Source organism: Geotrypetes seraphini, chromosome 10 (assembly GCF_902459505.1).
Source record: "Geotrypetes seraphini chromosome 10, aGeoSer1.1, whole genome shotgun sequence".
NCBI lineage: Eukaryota > Metazoa > Chordata > Amphibia > Gymnophiona > Dermophiidae > Geotrypetes > Geotrypetes seraphini.
Genome location: NC_047093.1, coordinates 88,974,910 through 88,999,911, shown reverse-complemented (window position 1 = coordinate 88,999,911; position 25,002 = coordinate 88,974,910). Strand labels below are relative to the sequence as shown.

General features: G+C 45.2%; 1 pseudogene; it reads right to left on the bottom strand.

The window, feature by feature from the left end:
- LOC117368537 overlaps window positions 1-24,021 on the bottom strand; it is a 59,071-nt pseudogene extending 35,050 nt beyond the window's left edge.
- Between the last annotated feature and the right edge of the window lie 981 nt (window positions 24,022-25,002).

The window sequence follows — 25,002 nt, the reverse complement described above, 5'->3', positions numbered from 1 at the left end:
GCAGTAGAGAGGGAGGCAGGCTGGCTTTGGCGTGGCAGGGAGGGAGGGAGGCAGGCTGGCTTTATGGGAGGGGGTGGGACAAAGGGTGGAAGGCAGTGAGGGGGACATAGGAAGGAGGGAGGGAGGAAGGAAGGAGAGAGAGAGAGAGAGAAGCAGAGAAAGACTGGTGGTGTGTGTTGTAAGCAGAAGAAAGACAGAGAGAGAGAGAAAGGCCTTGACCAAAGGGAAAAGACAGATGCTGGACTATGGGAGATGCAGAGAGAGGGGGAGAGACCCTGAGGAAGAATAGAGAGATAGAAGATCATAACAAATGAGGGAGAGAGAGGGAGATCTGGAACAAAGGTGGTGGTAGGTGCAAAGGAGAACTGACACTGGATCTGGGGAGGGTAAGCAGAGGGAAAAGAGATAGAGACCTGGACAGAAAGAAAGAAAGAAAAAGACTCATTAAATCACCAGACTATAAAGGTAGGAAAAATGATTTTATTTTCAAAATGTGTCAGTTTTGAGAATTTATATCTGCTGTCTATGTTTTGCAATATATTTGTCTATTTTTCTATAGTTGTTACTGCGGTACCATTGCATATTTTAAAGTCATCTGCCTTGACATCTTTGAACTCCCTCCCCCCAAAAAATATAAATGATAATTAACATTTTCTCTGCGTACAGTGTGCTTTGTGGGTTTTTTTTTATTTTGTGGTTACTATTATGTATTAAGATATTGTGTGTATAAGAAAAATGGATGGAAGAAATTGCATTACAATTAGTATTATTATTATGGGGTGGAGTCAGTGGCCGAGTTTGGGTGGGTCTTGGGTAGAGTTTGGGTGGAGTTTTTGAGCCCCCCCCCAAACAAAAAAGCGTTCCGCTGCCTATGGTTGGGGTACATTTGACTGATTGAGGCTGGAAGTCTTTCAGTGCTACTGGAGAATATTCAAAGCTTGAGGCTCATGAGCCATAGAGGGTGCCAAAACCTACTTTGTAACTATATTTATTATTTATTATTGTAATTATATTTATTATTATCAGAACTTCAATTGTGACACAAACATTTTAGTGAATTGGACTCCTGAAACAAGCAACACTGCTGAAACATGGCCGTCTCGTCAAGCTTCTCCAGCTGTAATTACTAAACTTGTCATTGTTTATAATCTTAATAAACAAAATTGTTTTATCATGTTATGTTAAGTAATGAGACGCTTGTATTCTTCCAACTCCCAGCAGTGGTTCAAAGTGGATAACACAGAAAAAAAGGAATTAAATATAACAAAGAGAAGTGTTAGTGATGTATTATGTACATTATGAATAAATTGTTTTTAAAGCTTTATAAAATATACAATATGAATTTAAAGATCTCAATTCTGGAGGTAATGAAATCCAAAATTGAACAAATTGATAACACATAGATTTAGCAATATACCCTTATAACAAATACCATGAGGGAAGGGATAATCTAACAGAGAGGTATGACAGAAATGACAGATAACGTTACAGACAGAGGGGTATGAGGAGTCCAAATAGCATTAGGAAAAGAAAATAAGCATATTAGATACTTAGGGGAAGATCTGTCAAAAATGTTAAATATTACATGTTTATGTATATTATTCAGACTTGATATACCTCAATTAACTGTCCAGGAGATCAATTTGATTTATTTAAAGTTGATTATTCACCTTTCTTCACAACAATAACAAAGCAATGTACAAATTCAATAAAATTATTAGAAATGTAAAAGAACGCCAAATTTAAAAGTAAAAGAATACAAAACAATAAAATAGAGCTTGCACACAGAAAACTCAAAATACAAGAGTGTGCTGAAAAGTTCCTAGTCCAACAAAGAAGGGAATGACATGGAGCCATGAAACTTACAAGTTATTCCACATATTCACCCCTAAGTTAAACATAGTAACATAGTAGATGACGGCAGATAAAGAACCGAATGGTCCATCCAGTCTGCCCAACCTGATTCAATTTAAATTTTTTTAAATTTTTCTTCTTAGCTATTTCTTTGCAAGGATCCAAAGCTCTACCCAGTACTGTGCTTGGGTTCCAACTGCCGAAATCTCCATCATAACCTACTCCAGCCCATCTGCACCCTCCCAGCCATTGAAGCCCTCTCTAGCCCATCCTCCCCCAAACGGCCATATACAGACCATGCAAGTCTGCCCTGTACTGGCCTTAGTTCAATATTTAATATTATTTTCAGATTCTAGATCCTCTGAGTTCATCCCACGCTTCTTTGAACTCAGTCACCGTTTTCCTCTCCACCACCTCTCTTGGGAGTGCATTCCAGGCATCCAGTTCAACAAACTTGGCACATCGTCTGAAGTTTCTGTAACCCTTCCCAAAAAATACTCTAATATCTGGTCACTGAAATACTGCGCTGCTATTTTGATTCACTCGAAAATTGTCACCCTTTCATACTCATGTTTAGGTTTGGAAACAGAAAACAGTTAGATGGAGCAAGATCTGATGAGTAGGGTGGATGGTCTATGCACTAAACCCCCAACTGCAAACAGAAAACTCTTTTCCACAGCTTTTCCTCCGTTAATTGGCACAAGTTACAGTAGTATTCTGCATCAACTGTTTGGCTCCTTGGAAGATAGTCAGTCATTACAACACCTTCCTGATCCCACAACATTGTGGCCATGATCCTTCCTGCTGACTTGTGGGTCTTGAATTTCCTTGACCTTGGAAAACCTGAATACCACTATTTTTTTGTCTCAGGATCATAGTGGTGTAAACATATTTCATCTACAGTAACTAGTTGTTTCAAAAAGTTGGCACCAGCTTGCTGAAAATGCTGCAAAATCAAGTTGGAAGTATCTATTCAACATCGTTTCTCATCAACAGTCAAACATTTAGGCACCCGCTTGGCTGACAGCTTCTGTATACCCAGCTGCTCATGTATTATACACCTAACACATTCCCTGGATATCTGTAGTGTCTTAGGATTGTTTTAGCCAATGTTGCTGATCTGCCAATATCAAGTCATAGTCATGGTCAACAATTTCAGGAGCTGACGCCATTTGAGACCTCCCAGCCCTTGTTTCATCTTTGGTCTCAAAATTTCAACTCTGAAAGTTTGCACACCACTTCTTCACTGTGAAGTATGATGGACATTTGTCACTCAATGTTTGCATTGTACATTCATTGATTTCCTTTGGAGTTTTCTTCTGTCTGCAGGAAAAGGAACTTCATGGCTGCTTTTCGTTGACATGGTTCAATCAATGATCTGAAACAAGGTCAAAACATAGCATTATGATTCTACAAACTGGCACTCTGAAAAATAAATTAGCACTCTTTTCAGCTACAGAGACAACATTACGCTCAGAATTTAGGAAGTTGGTTGGGTTGAGAACTTTTCAGCTCCGCTTCATAAATGTCTAAAAGTCTTCTCAAAATAAAAGGTTTTCAGGACGATTTTAAATATGGACTAAGATTATTAGATGGCAGACTATTCCAAAACTGAGGAGCAAGAATGCCTGGATGCCTGGTCATTTCATAGTATGCAAAACAGGGTGAAAGTATAACTGCATTCACATACAATGTGAATCTAAAGATTGAAGAGGCTGAGTTGAAGTATAAGGTATCAAGTGAGCAGAAAGATATGATGAGGTGTCTTGATGATAGGCTTCATGAGCTAAACAGAGTATTTTGAAATGCGACCTGATGTGAATAGGTAACCAATGTAAAGAGAATAAAAGAGGAGAAATATGATTTAACCGGTAAGCTTTTTAAAGAAGACCTGCTGTTGTGTTCTGTAATGTCTGCAAACATTTAGCTGGGATTATGGTAAACCTGCATAAACTGTATTACAGTAGTCTATATGAAACATCACAAAGACAAGGTTATGGAGAGCAGAAAAATCAAGAACATTCTAAAGCGAAAAACAAATTGCTTCTAAAATGACAAGCTAGAATCAATAATTTCACCCAAGTATCAGTAATAAAAGAATTACCGAAGTGTCAACTGAGGTTGTGAAAGTTTGCTGATTAGTTACTGTTAAGCACTAAATTATGTGTTAAAAGCCAATTAGTGACTGTGGAGGGATATTGTTGTAAAGGACCAATATCGTGTGACTGATAGGCGGGGTAATACCCCTATCAATATTAATGTGCTTACTGTTTCTACTGACTGATGTCACATCTTGGTCCTTTTCTGAGTCACCTATCACATTTGCTACTTCTCCTTTTGACTTCTGCATTGATGTGAAGATGCTTGTTCTGTTATCATTACCTTTCCAAAATCTATCCTTCAGACCAACATTATATGGTGTAGAACTGCAGATTCCATGAAAAAAACAATACTTTGAGCAATACAGACTTTGTGAAATTTTGAGGCTGAAGCAGTCTGTGCATTTACGGATGCCCTTGAGCCGCGGTCCCCATTTTAGTGTGCCACAGCTTCGCAAAGTTAACAAGACACTGTTGTGGACCAACAAACAAAAGGCAAAAGAGAGAGCAGCAGACACAAAATAAAATAAGCTGTACCTTACCACCCATTCCTTCTTCAGGTCATACTCAAATAGTAGTGACAGTAGACAATGCAAAGTCATTGTCACTATGAGCCAAACTGATGGTAGCATTGCCTGCAACATCCATGAAAATGTCTTTAACACAGGAAACAGAACCAGTTAATAAGATCGCAAACCCTTTGACTTTGGGCTGAATTGATGTTATAGCTGCCTTTGACATTCATGATAATTTTTTTAACACATGAAACAGAACTACCGTATTTTCACGTAGATAACGCACACCCGTGTAAAACGCGCACACGGGTATAGCACGCGAAAAACACAAATTCATGTACAGAAATTTTTATATACCACGCACACCCGTATACCGCGCATGCTGCCCGACTCTCCTTTCGCCCGCCCCGACTTTCCTCTGGCCACCCCGACTCTCCTTTCGCCTGCCCCGACTCTCCTCTCCCCCTTGAAGTCCTGTCCCCACCCTGAAAGCCTGATGCCCCCCCGACGTGCGATTCAACCTCCCCGCAGGACCGCTCGCACCCCCACCCCGAAGGACTGCTCGCACGCATCCGCACCCCCACCCCGAAGGACCGCTCGCACGCACTCCCACCCGCACCCGCACCCCCACCCTGAAGGACCGCTCACACCCCCACAGCCTCCCGACCCCCCCATCATGTAGAAGCTCCTACCGGTGCCCTGCTGCTTCCTCTTGGCGGTCCTGACTCCCCGACACGATCGGGGCAAGAGGGAGCTCAAGCCCTCTTGCTCCAGTCAACCGCGGCACCCCCGACACGATCAGGCAAGAGGGAGCTCAAGCCCTCTTGCCCCAGCCAACCGCGGCACCCCCGACATGATCGGGGCAAGATGGAGCTCAAGCCCTCTTGCCCCAGCCAACTGCGGCACCCCCAACATGATCGGGGCAAAAGGGAGCCCAAGCCCTCTTGCCCCGCCGACTCCCCAACTCTCCGACAATATCGGGTCAGGAGGGAGCCCAAGTCCTCCTGGCCCTGGTGACCCCCCCCCCCCGCTAGTTGTTCGGGCCAGGAGGGAGCCCAAACCCTCCTGGCCACGGCAACCTCCTACCCCCACCCCGCACAACATTACGGGCAGGAGGGATCCCAGGCCCTCCTGCCCTCGACGCAAACCCCCTCCCCCCAACGACCGCCCCCCCCAAGAACCTCCGACCGCCCCCCAGCCGACCCGTGACCCCCCTGGCCGACCCCCACGACACCACCACCCCCTTCCCCGTACCTTTGTGTAGCTGGTAGGACAGACGGGAGCCAAACCCGCCTGTCCGGCAGGCAGCCAACGACGGAATGAGGCCGTATTGGCCCATCCGTCCCAAAGCTCTGCCTACTGGTGGGGCCTAAGGCGCCTGGGCCAATCAGAATAGGCCCGGGAGCCTTAGATCCCTCCTGGGGGCGGGGCCTTGGGCACATGGTTGGTTGGGGGAAGGGAAGGGGGAGTGTACACGGCTGGGGTGGGGGTTAGGGGTAGGGAAGGAACAGGGGAGTAGAGATAAGGGTGGAGGAGGGGCACCACCGCCCCTGGCACCATTTACCCTCATTACGCCACTGCATTAGTTACAACCCTAAACAAAGGCAAGGTGAGAGGGAGGTAATCTCCAAAGAGGGACACACACATTTCTAGCTACCTTACTGGGTAGATTAGATGGGCTATGTTGGTCTTTACTTACCACCAGTTACTATGCTATAGTCGGAAGAAAGTTTGAGCCTGGACCTCCCCTCATCCCCTCGTCAGTAATTGGTTTTATAGTGAGGCTTTCCCTTCACCCACTTAGTAGCCTCTGTTTGCTGAGATGAAAGAAGGACATTACTACCGATTGTGATGTCATAACAGTAACAAAACCAGGACTCTAAGAGCCCAAATGAGTCAACAAGAATCTATTCTTCAATATTACAAATCCTGATTAATGGCTCCATTTCCTGTGGTGAAGAATGAGTCAGCTCTGGTCTCCCTCCCCCCCCACTCCACACTATGCTGCCTGTCTTACAGAGATTAGACCTTTGGGTGCACATATGCAATGGTACTGGTCTTAATCTCCATAGACATGGAGACATTAATTACACAATTTTAACATTACATAAAAACATAAGAATTGCCGCTGCTGGGTCTGACCAGTGGTCCACCCTACCCAGCAGTCTGCTCACGCAGCAGCCCCCAGGTCAAAGACCAGTGCTCTAAATGAGTCCAGCCTCACCTGTGTACGTTCCAGTTTAGCAGGAACTTGTCCAACTTTGTCTTTAATCCCTGGAGGGTGTTTTCCCTTATAACAGCCTCCGGAAGAGCGTTCCAGTTTTCTACCTCTCTCTGGGTGAAGAAGAACTTCCTTACATTCGTACAGAATCTATCCCCTTTCAATTTTAGAGAGTGCCCTCTCGCTCTCCCTACCTTGGAGAGGGTAAACAACCTGTCCTTATCTACTAAGTCTATTCCCTTCAGTATCTTGAATGTTTCGATCATGTCCCCTCTCAATCTCCTCTGTTCGACGGAGAAAAGGCCCAGTTTCTCTAATCTTTCACTGTACGGCAACTCCTCCAGCCCCTTAACCATTTTAGTCGCTCTTCTCTGGACCCTTTTGAGTAGTACCGTGTCCTTCTTCATGTACGGCGATCAGTGCTGGACGCAGTACTCCAGGTGAGGGCGCACCAACCTTCTCTGATCTGTTCGTGATCCCCTTCTTTATCATTCCTAGCATTCTGTTCGTCTTTTTTCACTGCAGCTGCACATTGCGTGGACGCAGTGGCGTACCAAGGGGGGGGGGGGGGCGGTCCGCCTGAGGTGCAAGGCCCGAGGGGCTGTTCAGCTGGCCGGGGAATAGACTGCTGCCGGGGAAAGAAAGAAGCCAGTGCCGAATTCTCCCTCCCTGCTGCTTCTCTTCCCCGAGCTGAGCAACTCTAGCCGTCCGACGTCAATTCTGATGTTGGAGAGGATGTTCTGGGCCAGCCAATTGCTGCCTGACTGGCCCGGAACGTCCTCTCCAACGTTAGAATTGACGTCGGGCAGCCAGAGTTGGTCAGCCCGCGGGAAAAGAAGGAGAGTGAATTCGGCGTCGGCCTATTTCCGATGGCCAGTGGCAGCCTTTCCCCGGCGGTGGTGGCAGCATGGTTGTGGTAGCAGCGGTGGCATGGGGGAGGGAAGGGAGAAAGAAAGAAAGGGGGGGGAGCCAGGGAGCCAGAAAGAAAGCAAGGGGGGGGACAGGGATCCAGAAAGAAAGAAAGGGGGCAGGGTGAAAGAAAGAAAAAAATGGAGCATGGGGAAAGAGAGAGAAAGACAGACATAGAGAAAGAAAGGGGGCATGGAGAGAGAAAGAAAGAAGGGGGCAGGGTGAAAGAAAGAAATGGGGTACGGAGAGAGAGAGAAAGACAGACATACAGAAAGAAAGGGGGCATGGAGAGAGAAAGAAAGAAGGGGACAGGATAAAACAAAGAAAAAGTTGGGGGAGGGAATGAAGTCTGGAGGAGAGGAAGCATACAGGAGGCTGAAAGAAGGGAAGAAATATTGGATGCACAGTCAGAAGAATAAAGTGCAACCAGAGACTGATTAAATTACCAAACAAAGATAGGAAAAATGATTTTATTTTCAATTTAGTGATCAAAATGTGTACGTTTTGAGAATTTATATATGCTGTCTATATTTTGCACTATGGGCCCCTTTTACTAAACTGCAATAGCAGTTTTTAGCGCAGGGAGCGTCGAGAGCAGCGTGGGGCATTCAGCGCAGCTCCCTGCGCTAAAAAACGCTATATCGGTTTAATAAAAAGTGAGGGGATATATTTGTCTATTTTTGTATAGTTGTTACTGAGGTGACATTGCATAAAGTCATCTGCCTTGACCTCTTTGAAAACCCGCGGAATATAAATGATAATTAACATTTTCTCTGCCTACAATGTGCTTTGTGTTTTTAAAATTTTATTGTTGGTAGATCATTTTGACTTGGCCACGAAGGTAACGGGGGGAGTTGCTGAAAGACATCTAGTAATCCTTGCAGGCTTGACTGCAGGGAATTATTTTTGTAAAATCAGGTTTTGTTATGTGACTGGCATTATTTAGACTTTAATTTCTATGAATGAATAGAATGAAAATGATATAAAATTATTTGCTTGTTTTTATGTGCGTGCGCTGAAGGAAAATGGAGAGAGAGTGGGCTGAGGACGCTGAAGGGAAGTGGGGAGAAGATATTGTTTTTTTTTATACTTTAATATAATAAGTTCAATATAAAACAATTCAAGGCTTGTGTGGATGGAATCAGGTGGATTGTGGGGATGAGGATCGAACTTACGGGGATTAGTCCAATAAAATGGTATTTTCATATTTCTCATTATTTGTTTTATTTTTATTTGTTAATTTGTAAAGTGGTGATTATTATGTATCAGTTTTTCAAATTTACATCTACTGTCTTTATATTTTGCACATTATTAGAGGACATGTATTACTGTTTTTGGTGTTGCATTGTATGCAGATTCTGGTTTCTTGGCAGTTCAATTTAACTTTTGTCTACATATTTCTATTTTTAGTTTGTGATTATTCCATATTGGGCAAAGGTGTATCTGTCTGTGTGTATGAAAGGGACATGGCTTTCTGATAGCATCAACTGTACTGGATCAATTGACTGTGCAGGATCTGGTTTGTTTAGTTTTACAATGTATGTGTTGGTGTTCTAGTGCTCACTGCAGTGTTTAAGATGCTGCCTTTTCCTAGGTATACTTTTGTTGTGCGATATGTAGATTGTTACTAAAAATCATATTTTTCATATAGATGGGGGGGTGTCAAAAAATGATGGGCCACGGGTGTCACATGCTAGGTACGCCACTGCGTGGACGGCTTCATTGACATGTTGATTTTAACTCCCAAATCTCTTTCCTGGGATGTCTCTGCAAGTATGTCCCCGGACATCCTGTATTCGTGCATGAGATTTTTGTTACTTACATGCATCACTTTGCACTTATCCACGTTGAACCTCATTTGCCATGTTGATGCCCATTCCTCAAGCCTGATTATGTCACGTTGCTGATCTTCCCAATCCCCCTGTGCCTTCACTACTCTGAATAACTTCGTATCGTCCGCAAATTTAATCACCTCACTCGTTGTACCAATGTCCAGATCATTTATAAAGATGTTGAAGAACACGGGTCCAAGCACTGAGCCCTGCAGCCCCCCACTGGTGATGCTCTTCCAGTCCGAGTATTATCCATTTACCCCCACTCTCTGTTTCCTATGCTCCAGCCAGTTTGCAATATACGTATTTCACCCTCAATTCCATAGCTCGTTCATGCGAAACCTTGTCAAACGCCTTCTGAAAATCCAGATATACAATGTCGACCATGTCATCCTTGTCTATCTCTCTGTTTACTCCCCACACACCTGGACGTGTATGAACAAAGGGCAAAATCAACAATCATTCCTTACAGAATTTTGTCAATGGCTCCCAAACATCCATAAATTTCCTATAATGTCCCTGTTGTATGGCCAACTCAAAAATTTTCACCCAAAGTGGCTCTGAAAGATATTCTACCAAAAGTAGAGGGAAACACCACTTATGAAGAAGCTGCAACCACCAGAACTTATTTTTCAAACTTTTTTTCAATTTTTTCACAAGAATTATACTAATTAACTCAGGGAAAAGCCTCAGAATAGGAGCCCACACTCAGTCCTATTACAGACTTGACTTTCAGCGTGGTTTTTTTGCTCCGTGGTTCCAATCATAGGCTAGAAAAACCCGAGATTTTTAATAATAAATAATTCAGATCATTTTTATAATAAATATCTGTACATACTTTTAAATAGTTTTAAATATTTAAGATTACTGCTATGGATGCAACACTTCCTTAGTCTGAAAAAGCTAGCAACCAGGTACTTATCTCAGCGTTAATTTTATATGCTGTCATGCTGTCAAATTACTGCCACTGCCTGCCAACGTTTCGTGGATATAGCCTTTTAGTCCACTGCTTCAGGGCTGAAGGCAGAAGCATTCAAGCATTGTTCTCAGCTGCGAAAGATTTTCCAAACGTTCCATCATACGTTCCATTTTAAAAGTGTGTCATAGAAATTCTCACCAAAAAGTATAATTTAACCAACCCCAGTTTTTCCAGTTCCTCAAAATAAGTTGTATGGCAACCCCTGTCATAATAAAGAGAAGTTTATCATTATGAGAAGATATTTGGCATTTAGCCCTCATTAACTTGCCAAATAGCACGGTATCGTACGTCAATGCTACTGGATTTTCCAATAATTTATTCACTTGATCCCAAATGGATCTCCAAAATTTAAGTATCAATGGACAATAGAACAATAGATGATCCAATGTTCTTATATTGAGATGACAATCCAGCATCTATTAGACTTAAAACTATCCAATTTCTGTAAATGAACAGGGTCCAAAAGCTCTTTGTAACAAGAAAAAACATGTTTGTCTCATAGATGCAGATGCCGTACATCTTATCATCCAAGTCCAAATTCGTAGCCATTGAGACACAGAAATCTGCTGCTTTATCTCAATGCTCCAAATGTCAGGAAGACCAGTCTTTGGTTTCTTATTCAAAAATTCTGATATTAATTTGTACCACTGAGCAACCTGATGTCCCAGGAAATCTGTCTGGAAGCATAGAACTGGCAAACTATACAGATTTTTAAGATTTTGCCAGTCAGGAAACCCCTTCTGAATGGCTTGCTTCAACTGCAACCACCTATAATTTTGAGACTTAGTAATACCAAATGTTTGTTGTTGTCGTGAAAAGTCAAGTAGCTTTCCATCTGATACTACATCATCCAGAGTACGTATGCCCGCCTTCATCCAATGCTTCCAGATGATCTTAAACCCCCCAATTTGAATCTTGGAGTTCAGCCAAAGGGACTGACAGGTAGATTTATGAATCGGAATAGGTGTTAAATTATTAATAAACTAGTCTTTAAGCCCGTTACATTAACGGGTGCTAGAACATATGTGTGTGTGTCTATCTTTATTTCTTTCTCTCTCTTTCCTTAGCCGCTTTTTTTCTTTCTGCCTTTCTTTTTCCTTGGCAGTCCATCACCACCCCTTGCCTGCTCCCCCTGTCCATTTTCCCTTCCTTTTACCTCCCCTGTGTCCACCACCACCCCTTCACTGCTCTCCTTATGCAGCAGCAGCCCTTCTCCCTTTGTTTTAACTCCCCCCGGTCCAGCAGCACCTCTTTCCTTCTCCCCCTGTCCAACATTAGTCCTCCGTTCCTTTTTCTTCAACCCCCTGTCCATCAGCATCTCTTTCATTCTCCCCCTGTCCAACGTGTGCTAGAGTAGACGACTGTTTTTTTTTCCTTTCTCTCTCTGTGCTTGGATGTTGTCTGTCTGTCATTCTTTCTGTCTGTGTCTCTGCCTTGCGCCCTGCCTGCCTGTATTTCTCCATTGCTGTCTGGCCCAGCAAACCCCTCACCCCAAAGCAGCCCCCTTTCCCTCACCCCTTGTTGAGCCATGCATGCCTGCTCTGTGATCCCCTGCCCATGATTGCTGTATGCCCCCAGCACACCCCTACCGCCAAAGCAGCCCTTTCACTCTCCCCCTGCTTGCCTGCCATGCCTGCCTGCTCCCTGTGCATCAGCATTTCCCTCCCCCTCACCTGTTCCTTCGTAGCAGCATGCAGATAAAACGGCTCCCTTAGTTCTTTGCTGGATTTTTTTTTTAAGTTTAAAGATGCCGACGCGGCTCCTCTCACGATCCCGCCTGCGTCGGAAGCCTTCTCTGACACAAGCCGGGATCGTGAGAGGAGCCACGGCGGCAGCTTTAAACTTTAAAAAAAAATCCAGCAAAGAACTAAGGGAGCCGTTTTCAAAGCCGCCGCCGCGGCTCCTCTCATGAGCTGCACTTATATTATGTCGGAAGATGAGAGAGGAGCCGCCGCTGTGGCGGCGGTGGCAGATTTCAAATCAAAATAACTTAGGCGGCCAGGGAGTTTAAGGGACAGGATTGTACAGCTGGAGCAAGTCCATACTGGGCCCGCGTCTGCCCTCCGCCAACAGCCGGCTCCCTCAAAGCCCTCCCCCCCCCTTTCCCTTCCCCTTCCCCTTCCCCTTCCCACGGTCCATCTGGCTACGGTCCGGCCTGTGGAGGCGATCGGCTGGTGACGTATTAGCGCGCATGCGCACTCCTTCGGCCACAGACCTACACACATGGGACACGCAAATAGGAGTGCGCATGCGCAGCTAGCTCTTTATTATATTAGATTTTAATGTCTGCCAAGTGTCTAATAAAATTCTATTGTCCTTATACAACCTAGGTAACTTGATACTCAAAACGTGATACAATCTCAATGGAGACAGGAGTTGCCATTCCAACCATAACCAGTTTGGAAGATTTTCCATGAGCTCGGGGAGGATCCAGTACATATCCTGACACATAATATAGGCTTGATGATACCTATAAAAATTGGGAAAATATACCCCCCCCCCGTATCAATTGTATTTTTGTAAAGATACTAAAGCAATTCTGTGACCAGGCAGACACGATGCCTGCCAGGGTCCCTGGTAGTTCAGGAAAAAAAGTAAAAATGAAAACCCGAGGTGGAATCAGGAAGGTCCATGTAAATCCTGAGACTGATAATTTAGCCTGTGACCACCAGAGGGAGCCTGATTTATGTAATGAAGAATTGGGTGATTCATCCCCGAGCTATCACCAGGGGAGCTCAAGAGGCCCCTGGAACACTGCTGAGTCACCCAGAGTAGGGCGTTGCCCCAGAGTACTTAAGCCAGCAGTGGAGAACAGACAAGCAGGCCAGCTAGGGAGAGGGTTTAAACCTTTTCTCCCTAGAGAGTCCCCTGGGCCAAGCAGGAGCAACCAACCTTCACCCATGGAGCTGCTAGAGGCTGGACAAGCTGAGGAGCTGTTATTTCCAGGAGAACAGCCCATGGAGTATGAGGAGAGTCTGACAGAGTATGCTCCTGATGTTTCTGAAGCCATGCAGGTGGGCTGGGCTTTCACCTATGAACAGTGAGTTGTGAGTTTTGCTCTGGACTGTTTGGGGACTATTTTTGTTGTGCAAGCTAGGAGGGTGATTTGTTGGGAGAGGTTTTGCTAACACCCTGGGAGGGAATTTTTGAAAGCCTGTCTAGAGGCTTTATTGTGCAAAACCTGACACTCTCCTGTCCTGGCAGTGAATTGAACTGGCCAGAGGCTTTAATGAACTTTGAGCACTAGTGCTACTGAGTAAGTGCCATGAACTGTTTTTTTTTTGTGTTTTGAAACTGCCTGCCTGGGAGCAGTCAGAACTAGGTCTGAGAAGAGCTGAACTCTCAGATAGAGAGCTGCACGGGAACGGGGACGACGGGAATCCCGCGGGACCTGCGGGCATCCCGCGGGTTCCCCCTTTGGGTCACGGGGATCCCGTGGGGACGCCCCTAGGGTCGCGGGGATCCCGTGGGGACGCCCCCTAGGGTCGCGGGGATCCCGTGGGGACGCCTCCGAGGGTCGCGGGGTTCCTGCGGGGCTGGATGTACTCAGTCGCGTGGCTCTTCTCCCTACCTTCTCTGCTTGCAGCACAAAGCCGAACGGAAGTCTTCCCGACGTCAGCGCTGACGTCGGAGGGGAGGGAGGGCTTAAACAAAGCTGGATGTACTCAGTCGCGCGGCTCTTCTCCCTACCTTCTCTGCTTGCAGCACAGAGCCGAACGGAAGTCTTCCCGACGTCAGCGCTGACGTCGGAGGGGAGGGAGGGCTTAAACAAAGCCCTCCCTCCCTCCGACGTCAGCGCTGACGTCGGGAAGACTTCCGTTTGGCTCTGTGCTGCAGGCAGTGCAGGTAAGGAGGAGAGTAGCCTCGCGGTTCGAGTGGCTACCAAGGGAGGGGGCGGTCCGCCCCGCCCCGCCACACCCCGCCCCGGTTGCAGCACAGCCGGCCAGGTCTCCTTACTTTTGTGGCACTTCCCCGACCGACCGACCGACAACAGCCCCGGTCCGACAATCCTCCCTGCCCTGTAGCCGCGAATCTAAATTATCTTCTTACAGCAGCTGTAATAAGGTAATTTAGATTCGCAGTTAAGGGCAGGGAGGTTTGTCGGACCGGGGCTGTTGTCAATCGGTCGGGGAAGTGCCACAAAAGTAAGGGGACCTGGCCGGCTGTACTGCACCCGGGGCGGTAGAGAAGGAGTGGGGAGAAGGACGCTGAAAGGCCATGGGGAAGACGGGAGGAGGGGGGGAAGGACTCTGAAAGCACTTGAAGACAGAGGAGGGAGAAGGACGCTGAAAGCACATGGGGAATACAAAGGGTGGAGAAGGACGCTGAAAGGCCATGGGAAGGGCGGGGGGGGGTGAAGGAATCTGAAAGCACTTGTGGAAGACAGAGGGGGGAGAAGGATGCTGAAAGCACATGGGGAAGACAAAGGGGTGGAGAAGGACGCTGAAAGGACATGGGGAAGACAAAGGGGTGGAGAAGGACGCTGAAAGGCCATGGGAAGGGCGGGGGGGGGGGAAGGACTCTGAAAGCACTTGTGGAAGACAGAGGGGGGAGAAGGATGCTGAAAGCACATGGGGAAGACAAAGGGGTGGAGAAGGACGCTGAAAGGACATGGGGAAGACGGGGGGGTGGGTGGAGAAGGACGCTGAAAGGCCATGGGGAAGACAGAGAGGGAGAAGGACGCTGAAAGGACATGGGGAAGCAGAGGGGGGAGAAGGACACTGAAAGCACATGTGGAAGACAGAGGGGGGAGAAGGACGCTGACAGGACATGGGGAAGATGGGGGGGAGAAGGACGCTGAAAGGAAATGGGGAAGAGAGAGTAGGGAGAAGACACTGGCAGGGAAGAAGACAGATGCCAGACTATGGGGGAGCGGAGAGAAGAAGATGGGTGCCAGACCAATTTGGAAGGGGGAAGAAAGGGAGAGGCACAGTAACAGAGCAAATGGAAGATGCAGAAGGAAGAGAGACAGTGGATGGAAGGAATTGAATGAGAACATGAGGAAAGCAGAAACCAGGCAACAAAGGTAGGAAAAGAATTATATTTCTTTTTTTTTATTTTGCTTCAGGATAAAGTAGTATATTAGTTGTGTTGATAAAAATTTATAAACATTAGAGGCTCTGGTAGAAACCCATTTGCAAAGTATGTATTCTTCCCAATTAATATTTTCAAATTAATAAAGTCTTTTTGCTTATTTGTAAATGGGTTTCTACCAGAGCCTTTAATTCAGTAGCATAATTAAATGAAATAACTATTTCTGAAGTTTATATGAACGGGCGGGGATGGAGGGGATTCCTCGCGGGGACGGGTGGGGACGGAGGGGATTCCTCGCGGGGACGGGTGGGGACGGAGGGATTCCTCACGGGGACGGGTGGGGACGGAGGGATTCCTCACGGGGACGGGTGGGGACGGGTGGGACTTTGGCGGGGACGGGTGGGGACGGGTGGGATTTCTGTCCCCGCGCAACTCTCTACTCTCAGACACAGCTGAGACTAAATCATTGCTGAGAGCAAATGTATGCTGTTTGTTTGCTTGCTTATTTTGATATTTTTGTTTGCTGCTGTTTGGGAACATTCTGACAAGTTTGGCAGCTGTATCATGAACTACTTACCTTCAGGAAGGAATGAGTAAAATTGATTTATTTCCTATGAACTTCAATTGTTGTGTTTTGTTTTGGGATTTTTTGTTCCTGTTGAAAACAGTTCAGTCCTGCAGGGTGACTCCATTTCGGGTCACACGCTGGTGTGCTATTTTGTAGTAACCACTGAGAGTGCTATTGAGCCATGTCCTGGGCTACAATTCTCACAGCTTTCCACAGCCAAATAAATTTAGTAAGAATACTATTTAATTTCTTGTAAAAGGACCCCTGAAAAAACACTGACAACATACCCATTTGGTAGCAAACCACCGGCAAAACCTTCATCTTGAACTCTCCCCCACCAAGACGGAAGTCGCTAGTTTTATTAATCGAGTGTGAATGATTACCGTATTTTCACGCATATAACGCGCGCGTTATACGCGTTTTTACCTACCGCGCATACCCCTCGCGCGTTATATGCGTGAGCGCGGTATACAAAAGTTTTAAAACATAGTTCCCACCCCGCCCGACGCCCAATTCACCCCCCCAGCAGGACCGCTCGCACCCCCACCCCGAACGACCGCTCGCACGCGCTCCCACCCGCACCCGCGATCGGAGCAAGAGGGAGCCCAAGCCCTCTTGCCCGGCCGACTCCCCGACGTCCGATACATCCCCCCCCCGGCAGGACCACTCGCACCCCCACCCCGAAGGACCGCCGACTTCCCGACAATATCGGGCCAGAAGGGAGCCCAAACCCTCCTGGCCACGGCGACCCCCTAACCCCACCCCGCACTACATTACGGGCAGGAGGGATCCCAGGCCCTCCTGCCCTCGACGCAAACCCCCCTCCCCCCCAACGACCGCCCCCCCCAAGAACCTCCGACCGCCCCCCAGCCGACCCGCGATCCCCCTGGCGACCCCCACGACCCCCCCACCCCCCTTCCCCGTACCTTTGGTAGTTGGCCGGACAGACGGGAGCCAAACCCGCCTGTCCGGCAGGCAGCCAACGAAGGAATGAGGCCGGATTGGCCCATCCATCCTAAAGCTCCGCCTACTGGTGGGGCCTAAGGCGCGTGGGCCAATCAGAATAGGCCCTGGAGCCTTAGGTCCCACCTGGGGGCGCGGCCTGAGGCACATGGGCCCAACCCGACCATGTGCCTCAGGCCGCGCCCCCAGGTGGGACCTAAGGCTCCAGGGCCTATTCTGATTGGCCCACGCGCCTTAGGCCCCACCAGTAGGCGGAGCTTTAGGATGGATGGGCCAATCCGGCCTCATTCCTTCGTTGGCTGCCTGCCGGACAGGCGGGTTTGGCTCCCGTCTGTCCGGCCAACTACCAAAGGGACGGGGAAGGGGGGTGGGGGGGTCGTGGGGGTTGCCAGGGGGGTCGCGGGTCGGCTGGGGGGGCGGTCGGAGGTTCTTGGGGGGGGGCGGTCGTTGGGGGGGGGGGGGGTTTGCGTCGAGGGCAGGAGGGCCTGGGATCCCTCCTGCCCGTAATGTAGTGCAGGGTGGGGTTAGGGGGTCGCCGTGGCCAGGAGGGTTTGGGCTCCCTTCTGGCCCAACTACCAAAGGTACGGGGAAGGGGGGTGGGGGGGTCGTGGGGGTCGCCAGGGGGGTCGCGGGTCGGCTGGGGGGCGGTCGGAGGTTCTTGGGGGGGGCGGTCGTTGGGGGGAGGGGGGTTTGCGTCGAGGGCAGGAGGGCCTGGGATCCCTCCTGCCCGTAATGTAGTGCGGGGTGGGGTTAGGGGGTCGCCGTGGCCAGGAGGATTTGGGCTCCCTCCTGGCCCGATATTGTTGGGGAGTCGGCGGTCCTTCGGGGGGAGGGATGTATCGGACGTCGGGGGGGCATCAGGCTTTCAGGATGGGGACAGACCTTCAAGGGGGGGACAGTGCACGGAAGTCAGGGGGGGTGAACGGAGAGTCGGGACAGCGCACGGAAAGTCAGGGCGGGCGAAAGGAGCGTCGGGCAGCATGCGCGGTATACCCATGAGCGCGGTATACCAAAGTTTTTGTACATATCATCGTGATTTCTGCGTGCTATACCCGTGTGCGCGTTTTATACGGGTGCGCGTTATTTGCGTGAAAATACGGTAGTTTCTAAATGACGCTTCAGTTTACTTGGAAGCATATAGTTTGGCACCAAAATTTTCAAAAATACTACACACTGCAGTCTTTCTTCTCCATTAACATTTGTTAACATGAAACCAACGTCCAAATAACTATCATCATATTTATATTTTCACTTTTTTCTACAAATAATAACAAATTATTACTTATAATGACTGGGGTTGCCATTCAACAAATTACATATAATTGGAAAAATTGGAGTAGATTAAATTATAATTTCTGGTGGAATTCCTTATGTCCTGTTTATAAAATGAAAAGATTTATTGGAATACAGCACAGTTTTTTCAGGAAATTTCAGGATGTGTGGGAGCTATTTACAAAATATTGTACCGATTAGATGACATTTTATTTATTTTTTCCCTTAAATTTACAAGTTTGATTGTGAGGGGGGGAGGGGAGGGTAAATTTATTGTTACATATTGTATAAGGTATTGATTATATGATAAGAAAGGGTGGGAAGTGTGGGAGATAAGAGCATATTATTTGTAGCATTGATGATTATTAAGTGTTATATTTATTGTTAATTTGTTTGGATATATTGTTACACTTATTGTAAATTTGAAAATGAATAAAGAATTTTAAAAAAAACCAAAAAACAGTAACTAATGAATAACCTGAAGATTCAGTTGTATTATTTTTATTTCTATATACTTTTTAATTTCTTAAGGTTGAAAAGATGTCTAATATAAGAATAGTCTGCGTCTCCCCTGTACATCAGTTACAGATCCTCAGGGAGCCATGGCTCATAGTTTGGGAGCTGTTGCTTTAATTAAATATGTACACAACAGTGTGGTGTCTGCATTTGAGTCAGGCACAGAAGATTTATATTACCACAAAAGCTTACAGATTAATAAAAATAATAATAATAAAAAAAACCAAAAAAATACCACTACATTCTCAGCTGTTTTACCAGAGATATGAAATTCATTGGAGTTAAAAGTGGTAGATGACATTGCTTTTCTTCTTGGGTTGAAAAATATTTTATTTAAAGAATGCTTGTTGAAGTGAATGGGGCGTGGATGTTAGAATGTGATTTTTATGGTATAGCATTGTTTTAGTTTTGTTTTAGAATGGATGAAATGTTTTACTGTATTTGAAACTTTGTAATCTATATGGAACACTCTATTCAATTGTAAATGTGGACCATACATTTTCAGGACAGCCGATTTACACAATTTCAAAATTGCCAATCCACTCAGTAAACTGCTTCTATATAGGATCAAACATATTAAAACAATTTCTCCATTGGCAGAAAATGGCAGAAAGCCCTGTAATTCATTTTACTCACACTAATAAATAGTGGTTTAAAATTGGAAAGGTATGTGCCCAACCCTGCAGTGTCAAGAAGAAAATACTGCTGCTTTTAGCACATTTACAGCCTGCTGGCAGGCAAGGATTGGATGTGAGTAATGCTTTATTTGCCAATAATAACATCAGAATTGACATGAGGTGGGCTGAGTTTTCTGCCCCTGCATGCAGACTGCCAACTGTTAATCAATGCATGATGAAAAGAGCTACATGTGTCTAAGTCAAAGCTCCTTGATGGAGACGGGCTGGTAGTGCCTTGGAAGTTCCACAAGCTTTGGCACTCTGCATTAAAGGAAATAGGATGTAGACATTGGCATAAGCTTTTATAACGATTCTCTTCAAGGAAATCTAGAGTAGATAGTTTAATAGAAAGATCATCCTCTTAATTTGACACTTTGCCCCCAAGCTGTCAAATCAGTCAATGTCACAGACAGAAGAAGTACAAGGAAAGACTGTCATGTAGCCTTGACTCTTTCTTGAGCTGAATTTTTTTTGCTTCTGTGTCTTGGCCAACACAAATCTGTGTGGTTGACAAGTCTAGAAGGACTTTAGCAGTGAATTAAAGAGAAGAGTTCTGGTTAAATTTAAAGTTTGTGGTTCCAAATGAAGACTAATGCCAAGTTGGATCACACATTGGCAGTGGAGTAGGAAGGAGGTTGTATAATACCAAAAACCCCATAACATTGACTTTAAGTCCCATTTTACATTTCATTACCACCTACCTGGAAATAATTAACAGCTCTGAATAGGAATTTTGTACTAAAAAAAAGAAAATATGACCTAGCATCTAGCCAAGACAAACCCCTTTGTTCAGTGATAGTTATAGACCCAAGCAGATTATATGTTTCCTTATAATATTCTTATGGTTTTGAACTGAGTTAATTTCAATACAGCTAGTCACAAGCTAGTTTGCCAATTCACAGCAAGAAAGCAGATGTGGATTGATAGACTTTTGTATGTTCCATAACCAAAAAAGACTTCAGTAATGCTGTGCCCAGAGTAGATCAGTTCATATATCCACACCATCTGCTGTACTTAGTAGGTGTTAATATTCAAATCACCAAAATTAAAGCAATTCTTTATCTTGGAGATGATTAGCTTGCAATGGACTACTACTATCCATTTAGTTGTGTCTGACCCTTGGATACTCTGTAGGCCACTCCTTGCCATGTTTCCCTGTTTTCCACAGCTTTTTTCAATTGTTTGATCTTCATTCCTATGCTATTCTTGATGGTATCCACTGACCATTCCAAGTAGCACCTCCTTTTCTAGTGAATTTTCTCTCATCACAAGCCCAAAATAGGCCAGTTTCTGTCTGATAATCTTGCTTTCCAGGGACAACTCTGGGTTTATATGATCATGCAAGCAACAAAAGTCCAACAGGACAAGAAACCCACGGGTTCAAAACAGCACAGAAAAAGTGAGAACGGACAATGAGCACTCCAGTGGAGATCATTTGATGTAGAACAAACTTATTTATTGTAATCAAGGACACATATAAAAGCTATGGACCTGACACAGCACTGTGTTTCAGGTCTAAAAACACCTGCATCAGGGGTGATGAGGCCCTTTTGAACCTGGGCATGCCAGCCTATTAAAAATGGACAGATAGGTGGTAGAATGGGCAAGCATGAAAAATAAAATAGCCATTATATTTTCCTCCCATTGCTCTGGATTTACTAATCAGGGTTTAATTTTATAAGATAAGGACCTAATCCAAAGGCAGAGGAGAAGGGTTTATAAATGGCTATATAAAATTACAATTGGATAAGCCAGAACACAAACCAGATAAGACAAATATGGGATAATATATTGATCTAAATATGTGTTTTGTGCTGAGGTCACTAGAAACAGGAGTAGGCCTTCTCTCAGGTCACTAGAATTAATATATAAGCTCTGTTGAAGACCAGAGCAGATACACCCAGGCTGTAGCTTAGTTTTATGAAGTTCCATTGTTTCAATGTGTGCCCAGTCTGGTCTCCAGAGACCTGTGGCAGATAAGGTTTGGCTTTTGACCTGGTTGCTATAGAGATGGACTTTTCTTCTTAATACAGAGATTATATTCCAGGGAAGGGAGTTCCCTCTCCTTTTTTGCAGGGTAAAGTTAGAAATTCGATATACAAAATGCATATATGAAGAATTAAATTTCAGTAAACTATTAATGTAGGAACTTTCATATTCAAGGATTCAGATTGAAATATAATTACCTCTAAAAATTGTACTGGAGAAGTCATATAGGAAAATGTAGGTTATGTGGAAGTGGATTGGCCACTCCCCTTCTCTTTCACTGAGACACAGGATTTTCAGTTCATGCTCTTAAGTGACTCAGTAACATGGAAGCAGCAGTTTGACTTTTAAGGAGAAATGATTTAAAGCTGTGTATATGGATAATTTTTTCTCTGTAAGTATATTGTAATATCTTCTCTTGGTTTCTTCTGTATCTTTCTTTATTAGATAAGCTAGTATTAAAATGTAACTTTTAGGAATTCTTGTGTGAGGGGGACAGACACTCCCCCAATATGCTTGCAAACGCCTTATATGGTATCACATATTCTTGACCAATTATATGCAGGCAGAAAAATGTCATCATGTATTAGGTATATTTAAGTGAACCTAGCAGAATGGAATTTTGAGGGCGTTAAGTCAGTGAAGTTTCATTTACACTCTCCAACTTGTTCCTCCATTGTACAAATGAATGCCTTGAAATAGGACTGTCTGTTAAATTTTAATAAACAATATTTTATCAGAAATATTTGTACAATTATTATCATTTCTGTACACCTATGAGCAGGGTAGAACCAGAACTCTGCTCAGAGGTCACTGTGCAGCTGTAGTTCATGGATAAGAGGTCCTTTGATAAAACAAAACTAGATCAAACGATCGTACAGGAGAAAGCAAAATGCTGAAATGCTGTCAGGTCCACAGCTTTTATATATGTCCTTGATTGCAATAAACAAGTTTGTTCTACATTGTTATCTCCACTGGAGTGCTAATTGTCTGTTCTCAATTTTTTATGTGCTGTTTATATGATCAAGAACATCTTTGTTGGTGATCCTAGCTGTCCATGGGATTCATAGACGTCTTCTCCAGCACCACAGCTAAAAGGTGTAGATTTTTCTTCTGATTTTGTGAATGTCCATGTCTCATAGCCATATGTCGTGATTGGGAACACAATGGCAGTGATCTGTCTTTGTATTATGGTGACTGAAATGTCCTTGTACTTCCATATTTGGTCCATGCTCACCATGGCTACATGTCTTAGTGTTAATAGATGCTTGATCACTGCAGTCGAACTGCCACTGTGATCAATGGGGAATGCAAGATAAATGAAGCTCTCAATCACTTCTGTTTCTTCATTATTGATCTTTATGTGGACTTTATTGTTGGCGGTAGTCATGATTATAGTCTTCTTGATGTTCAGGCAAAGTCCCATCTTCTCGCTTTCTTCTTTCAGCTTCAGGATCAACTTCTTGAGTTCCTTCTTAATATCTGCCTGCAGGGTAGTATCATCTGTGTATCTCAGACTGCTGAGGGTTCTTCTGCCTATTTTCACCCCAACACTCAAATCATCTAAGTCCAGCTTCCTCATGATTACTTCTGCATAGAGGTTGAAAAGAAAAGGAGAGAGGATGCATCCTTGTCTTGCACCTTTTTTGATCTTGAACCATTCTGTATCCTCCATACCTAGTTTTCACTATAGCTGCTTGATTGTAGTAGAGTGATCTAATTAACCTGATCAGGTGCACTAGCACTCTTACCTCACTCAGTGCTTCCCAAAGCTTGTCATGTTCAACAAAGTCAAAAGCCTTGGTATAATCAATTAAACACAGGTAGAGATTCTTCTAGTACTCCCTCACTTTTTCTATGAACCACCTCAAGTTTTTAATATGATCACGGTTCCCTCTACCCTTATGGAATCCAGCTTGGGTGTCAGGAAGTTCTTGATCAAGGATGTTTCCCAAATGCCTCTGGATGTCCTTTAAAATCACCTTGCTAGCTTGGGGGATAAGGGCAATTGTTTTATAATTGGTACAGTCCCTGGCATAGTGTTATCTTGGGACTGGTTTGAGCAGCTATGCAGGGATTCTATCAATGCCAGGTGTTTTGTTGTTTGTGGCTTGGGGGATCAGGGTGATTGTTCTATAATTGATACAGTCCCTGACATCACCTTTCTTCAGCAGTGGGATAAAAACTTATCTTTTCCTGTCCTTTGGCCATGTGCAGGTCCTCCAGATCTTCTGGCATAGTGCTATCAGTGCTATCTGGCATAGTGCTATCTTGGGACTGATTTGAGCAGCTCTGTAGGGATTCTATTGATGCCAGGTGCTTTGTTGTTTGGCAGATGCCTCAGCACCCAATGCACTTCACTTTCCAATAGGTCTGGTTCTGCTTCCTCTTGACCCCCCAAGCTCTTCAGGTTAGTCAGTGCTGGTTCCTCTGTGTATTCTTTCCATCTCTTCTTGATGTCCTGATGGTCACTAATTTCATTTCTATCACAGGCTTTGATGGTTGATTGGTATGCTGAGAAAGGCTTTTTCACTTGTTTTGCCTTGGCAAATAATTCCCTAGCCTTGGCAAATAATTCCCTAATGTGGTCCTTCATGTAGGCTTCTTCGAGGTTTATGCATCGAGTATTCGGAGTTGTTCTTGTCTTTCCTGGCATTGAGTTGCCTTGCCTCATTCAACCTGCCCTTAGCCTTTGCCTCTATCTTCTTATTAATGATTTGGAGGGTGGTTCTGATTAACCAGTTCCTATGACATACTGGCTTCTTGTATGGCACATGCTTTTGAGCATTTTCAGTGATGACTCCTTTGATCTATGCCCACAATTCATCTGGACACCCTCTTTCCTGCCTGAGCAGGTTGAACATAGAAACATAGAAACATGACGGCAGAAAAGGGCCAAAGCCCATCAAGTCTGCCCACTCTAGTGACCCTTCTCCTTGAGTTTGCTCACCACCCCCTGCCCTTACCTCATTAGAGATCCCACATGAATATCCCATTTATTTTTGAAATCTGCCACGCTGTTGGCCTCAATCACCTGCCGTGGGAGTTCATTCCAATGATCGACCACCCTCTCAGTGAAGAAATACTTTCTGGAGTCACCATGAAATTTCCCTCCCTTGATTTTCAGCGGATGCCCTCTGGTGGACGAAGGTCCCATAAGACGGAAGATATCCTCTTCCACCTCGATACGACCCGTGATATATTTAAATGTCTCAATCATGTCCCCTCTCTCTCTTCGTTCTTCAAGTGAGTACAGCTGCAATTTATTCAGCCTTACTTCATACGGAAGATCCTTGAACCCCGAGACCATCCTGGTGGCCATCCGCTGAACTGACTCAATTCTCAGCACATCTTTCCGGTAATGTGGTCTCCAGAATTGAACACAATATTCCAAATGAGGTCTCACCATGGACCTGTACAGTGGCATTATGATCTCTGGCATCCTGCTGATAAAACCTCTATGGGTACAACCCATCATTTGTCTTGCCTTGGAGGAAGCCTTTTCCACTTGATCGGCAGTTTTCATGTCATCACTAATGATTACTCCTAAATCCCGTTCTTCCGTGGTCCTAACTAA